The following is a 5,915-nucleotide window of genomic DNA, read 5'->3' as shown; positions in this document are numbered from 1 at the left end:
CGGGGAGAAGGGTGCAACAGTGAATGAATGGAATCCCAAAATCTCTGTAGATGTTCATTGAAATGAAAAATAAACAACCTAAATTTAAAAAAAAAAAGAAAAAGAAAAGTCGAGGAATAAACAATAGAAGAAGAAGAGAACCACAAAGTTGAAAAGAATGAGTTCTTGCAGCAACATTTGCGGGTCCAAGCAGGCTCAGGCTGCTCCTGAGGGTGGGTTCCAGCACTATGTTGTCCGATCCTACCTACACCAGTTTTATAAGGACTGTACCACCTCCATCTGGGAGCATGAGGATGATTTCCAGATCCAGAGATTACCTAACAGGTGGAGCACAATATTCTGGAAGGTCAGACTCATCTCGGGCACAGTCATTGTGATTCTCGGATTGACTGTTCTGGCCGTGGGTTTCTTGGTGCTGCCCAAGATTGAAGCCTTTGGTGAAGCTGATTTTGTAGTGGTCGACACCCATGCCGTCCATTTTAATAATGCCCTCAACACCTGCAGGCTGGCAGGTGCCGTGCTTTTCTGCATTGAGGGCACATCCATGGCAGGGTGCCTACTCATGTCAGTATTTGCCAAAAGCTACTCCGAAGAAGAAAAATTCCTGCAGCGGAAGTTTAAAGAGCACATCACAGACATCAAGGCCCACACCCTGCCCATGACAAAAGCTCCAGGTCCTGGGGAAACCAAGATCCCCGTCACCTTGAAAGGGTTCAAAATGTCCAGCCGTCATCGGCCACTTGAACCAGTTCCTACTCTGCTCTCCTCTACTGCAGTTTATGCACATGGTTAAGATGAAGACCAGGTTTTGAGATGCAAAGATTTGGCATTCACTTGCTGCAGAACTGTTTTGCTTTACAGCACAGTGAGTGAACTCAGCCTTAAGAGATTCAGGGATTTAGGTCAAAGTGAAGGTTGACATCATGTGTTCATTTTTTTTTTTATTAATTTCAATGAATCATGTGTTCATTTTTGCACAGACATCTAATGCTTCAAACAGGTGCCCCATGTGCCCACCAGGATCCCCTGTGAAATGTCCGTCCCATCTATTGTGGCTGTGTCCTTCTCCATGTGTGTGACCATACTCAACAGTGTAGACCAGCCTTACTACTGGCAAATGTGGTGTGTTTTGTTTTTTTAAGGTTGGTTTTTCTAACCTCTTCCTGCTTTGTGCTGTTTCCCATTCTTGTCTCACTCTGTGTATGAGAGTATCTATCATGTGTGCTCATAGAGAATTGGAACTCCCCAATTTAGACCCAAATGTTAGTCTCTTAACTCTATCTACACATGGCATTCCTCAGATTGCATAGAGATAGATCTGAGTGCTCTGAAAAGAATTTTATTTTCTCTACTTTTTTAATATAAAAAGAATAACATTTTCAATTTAAGATTCTTGAAACAAACAAAAATTATCCCTATTGGTATCCTTAGCAGAATTAGGTGGGGGTCCATTCTGTTGTTCAAAGTATCACTATGAGTTGGAGCTGACCCAACAGCACTTAACAACACAACAGCAGTAACCATTTATGCAGTATTCAGAAGCACTTAAAGTCAAGAAATCTAAACTCCTCCTGCTAACTATCCTTGAGACTTTGGGAAAATAAATTAAGAGCATTCTTGGGCCTCAGTTTCCTCCAACAGTAAAATGAAGGTTCTGAGCTGTATTGCCTGAAGACCATCCTACTTAAACATCTGAGATATGTTTTAACATTGTGTTTCTCTCCCAAAGATATTCCCTATACAGATTCTTAAAGACTCGGACTTCCAGGAAGCTACCAAGCCAGCAGCTCGCCACACAGCACATAACCTTATTACCCAACACAAGGAATTTATGTAATGTTCTCATATTTTTATAAAGTCAAAAGTAAGCCATCCCCAGATAAGAAGCCCCTAGCTAGATATTAACCTTAAAAGGGGTCTCCTTCCTCTAAGATGTTTTAATCTTGAGCCAGTACTCCTTTCATCCCTTTGCACTTTTATTTAATCTGTGGATTTAGAGGATACTGGAGGAAATGAAAGATGTGACCTTGGTATTCGCTCAGAATTTGAGCAACCTTCAAGTTCTGTCTTCTTTTCTCTCTACTAAATAAATAAAATATGCAAATGAGCAGAAAAAAAGAAAAGCATTATTTAAAAGCTGACTAATTTTTTTGGTCATATTTTTAATTTTAATGAAATAATTAATTGCTTAACCCATTGAAAAACCTATAGTTGAACCAGGAAGCAGTCCTCAGAACAGAGCAGGGAAACACTGCATGGTTCAAAATAAGTAAAGGAGTGTATCGGAGATGCATCCTGCCTCCATACCTTTTCAGTCTATATGCAGAACAGATCATTCAGGGGGCGGGGCTTTATGAGGAGAAATAGGGCATCAGGATTTGAGGGAGACTCATCAACAACCTACATTATGCCGATGACTCAACCTTGCCTACTGAAACTGAGGAGAACCTGAAGCACTTGCTGCAGAATGTCATGGACTGTAGTCTTCAATATGGATTGAAGCTGAACATCAAGAAGATAAAGATGCTCACCCCTGGGCAAAGTGGCAACACCATGATAGATGGAGAAGAAATTGAGGTTGTTAATAGTTACAGCTTGCTTGGCTCCCAAATCACCGCTCTTGGCACCAGCAGTCAGGAAATCAAAAGACAAATTGCATTAGGTAAATCTACTGTCATGGACCCCTCCAGAGTACTGAGAAGCAATGATGTCAGTCTAGAGACTAAGGTGCGCCTGATCCACTCCATGGTCTTTGTAATTACTTGCTATGCATCAGAGAGCTGGACAGTGACTAAAGATGATAGAAGAAGTATTGATTCCTTTGAGTTGTAGTGCTGAAGAGGAGTCTTTAACATACCGTGGACCACCAAGAAAACAAATAGGTCTGTCTTGGAGAGAGTGAAACCAAGTTTCTCCTTGGACGCTAAAACTTTGAAGTTCCATCTTACATACTTTGGGCATGTGGCCAGGAGGGACTGATCTTTGGAGAAGGACATCATTCTCAAAAAGGTGGTGGGACAACACAGGAGAGGATGACCCTGGATGAGATGGCTTGATACAGTGCCTAGGGCAGTGGCGGTAGGTGTATTGGAGTCAGTGTGACTGGCTCAGAATAGGCCAGGTTTCAGAACTCCTGTACATAGGGTTATTATCAGTAGCAGGTGACTCGACGGCACATAACAACAACACAATTGCTTATCAGTCTTGTTGCTAATGCTAAAATGTTTATATGTATACTTAACATTTTTTCTGTGTGCTTTCAGGAAATGGAAAAAGAAAATATGAAGAAAGATGAAGCTTTGAAAGCATTACAGACCCAAATGTCTGAAGAAACAATTAAGGCTAGTGTTCTAATACTTAAAATATTTTTCTTATTGGCTAGATTCTTATGTTTTTGTTTGATTTTGTTCTTTTGTTTACCTTTCTCTATTGTAAAAAATTATTTACATAGCAGTCATTTAGAAGATAGGTCTTTTACCTGAGTCTGTAAACACAGTTTCTGTAAATACATTTTCTTGACTATGATTATGACCCTTATTAACCAGTAGTTGACAGTCTAGTTTTTAGACTATGTAGCCTCTTTTAATTATTTTTCCTTTTTTTAGCTTTTGAAAATTATTTTTAGCGTTAGATATGATTTCTGCTTGTCAGTATTATTGTTGTTGTTTCGTACCTTTAATCTGGAACTAGCTTATAAATGACCGCCCAGAAGGCTTTCAGAGGCAGTGAATCGCATGGGAGGAGCTTGCCCATCCTTCTCCCATAGAGCAGCTGGTGGATTTGAACTACATGCCTCTGGTTTGGCACAACTCCTTACCGTTAGGTCACCAGAGCGCCCTTTTTAGTCAATATTACTACTAAATATTTAAAAGAGAAGGTGAAGACACACAAATAGTTCAATTTTACTTCTTTTTATCAATTCTGATATGAGATTGAGAGGATAAATCCAGAATTTCTAAGTAAAATATGGTGTTCTATATTGCCATAATTAAAAAATAAGAGTTTTTAGAGCTGAATTAAATTTAATTTGAGTTTGGGTTTTAAAGTTTTTACTAACTGGCTGTAACCTTGGTTAGATTATTTCTTTTGTCTGACCTTTAATTTCTGCCTGTATAAAATTACAGAAACAATACTGTAGCAGAAGGTCAGGGATCTCTGGTGACGTAGGCCATGAGGGTTATGTAGCCAACTCAAAGGTATCACCTCTCTGGTGATTAGAATGCAACAGAGACGCTCTAGGAGAAATATGGACAGGCCCCTCTCATGCAGCTTCTTGTGATTTACATCCTCCAAAAATTCCACTGGAGTGTTAACTATGAGTCAATTCTGATTGACAACAACTAAGGAAAGGAAAGGTGAGCATTAGTGAGGAAATAAGGAATTGTGCCACCAGCATAGGTGATTCACATCCATGAGCTGTTCCACGGGAGAAAGATGGGCATTCTCCTTCCATGTGATTTACAGCCTCTGAAAACCCACTGGAAAATGTGGAAGACTGTTCATATTGAGCATTCTAGAGTTCTTCCAGACTTTTCTCTGATGGAGTTTATAGTCTTTGGTTTTACTTCTAAGTTTTTGATCCAATTTAAGTTGATTTTTGTGTATGATGTGAGGTGTGGGTCTTCCTTGAGTTTTCTACAGATAGTTTTCCAACATCATTTTTTTTAATTATTAATTAATTATTATTTTAGTGAAAATTTACAGAGATTTTAGATTTCCATTCATTCATTGTTGCATTTTCTCCCTGTCTACCCCTCCCCACCAGTTCATTCTTTTTGAAAAGTAAAAGAAAAATGCTTTCATTGTTATACAGTCCCTCCCCCCACGTCCACGCCACTTTGCAGCCTTCATTCTGGACTCCTGTCATGACAGTAATACCTATTCACATATCCCTTTTAAACAGTTTTCTCTCGTATCTGTTTCAATGCAGTATACATAATTTTGCCCATCCTTCTCAGTCCCTCCCCAACCCCGATGTCAGTTCCATTTTACAACAGTGGCAATATGCAGTATTTGTCCTTTTGTGTCTGAGATATTTCACTCAGCATCATGTCCTCTAGGATTACCCATTTTGAATAATATTTCATGAGTTCCTTGTTTTTCAGTGCAGCATAATCCATTGTCTGAAAACAGCACAGCTTCTCTATCCATTCATTTGTTGATGGGCATGTGGGTTGTTTCCAACTCTTTGCTATTGTGAACAAAGCTGTGATAAACATGAGTGTGCATATATCTGCTTGAGTGGTGATTATGGTTTCTTTGGGGCATATTCCCAGTAGTGGAATTTCTGGGTCAAATGGTATTTCTATTTGCAACTTTTTCAGAAAGCGCCATATAGCCTTCCATAGTGGCTGCACTAATTTACACTCCCACTAACAGTGAATAAGGGTTCCGGTTTCTCCACAACCTTGCCAGCATTAGTTATTTGCTGTTCTGTTGAATTCTGCTATTCTGACTGGGATGAGATGATATCTCATAGTTGTTTTGATTTGTTTCTCTCTTAGAGCTAGGGATTTTGAACATTTCTTCATGTGTTTGTTGGCCATCTGAATGTCTTCTTTGATGAAGTGTCTGTTCATATCCCGTGCCTATTTTTCAGTTGAGTTGTTTACCTTTATCTTGTTGTGGTACTTGAGTATTTTATAAATTCTAGATATAAGTCCTGTATCTGACATGCCATTACCAAATACTTTTTCCCAGTCTGTAGCTTCCCTTTTTACCCTGTTGGAGAAGATTTTGGATGTGCATAGGGATTTGATTCTTAGAAGGTCCCTTTCATCTATTTTATCCTCTTCTGGTTGTAGGTTTTTTAGGATGTTTGGAAGACTGTTGATGTTGTGGATTAGGACTTCTAGATTTCTTTCAAGCTTTTCTCTATTGAAGTCCTTGGTTTTAGTCCTAGGTCCATGATCCAC

General features: G+C 39.4%; 1 pseudogene; it reads left to right on the top strand.

Moving 5' to 3' along the window:
- Positions 1 to 157: 157 nt before the first annotated feature.
- Positions 158 to 744, top strand: LOC102854620 (annotated as a pseudogene).
- Positions 745 to 5,915: the final 5,171 nt, after the last annotated feature.

Source organism: Elephantulus edwardii, unplaced genomic scaffold (genome assembly GCF_000299155.1).
Source record: "Elephantulus edwardii isolate Elephantulus edwardi_28Jun2011 unplaced genomic scaffold, EleEdw1.0 scaffold00020, whole genome shotgun sequence".
NCBI classification, from domain to species: Eukaryota; Metazoa; Chordata; class Mammalia; order Macroscelidea; family Macroscelididae; genus Elephantulus; species Elephantulus edwardii.
This window is presented reverse-complemented; position numbering and strand designations above follow the sequence as displayed.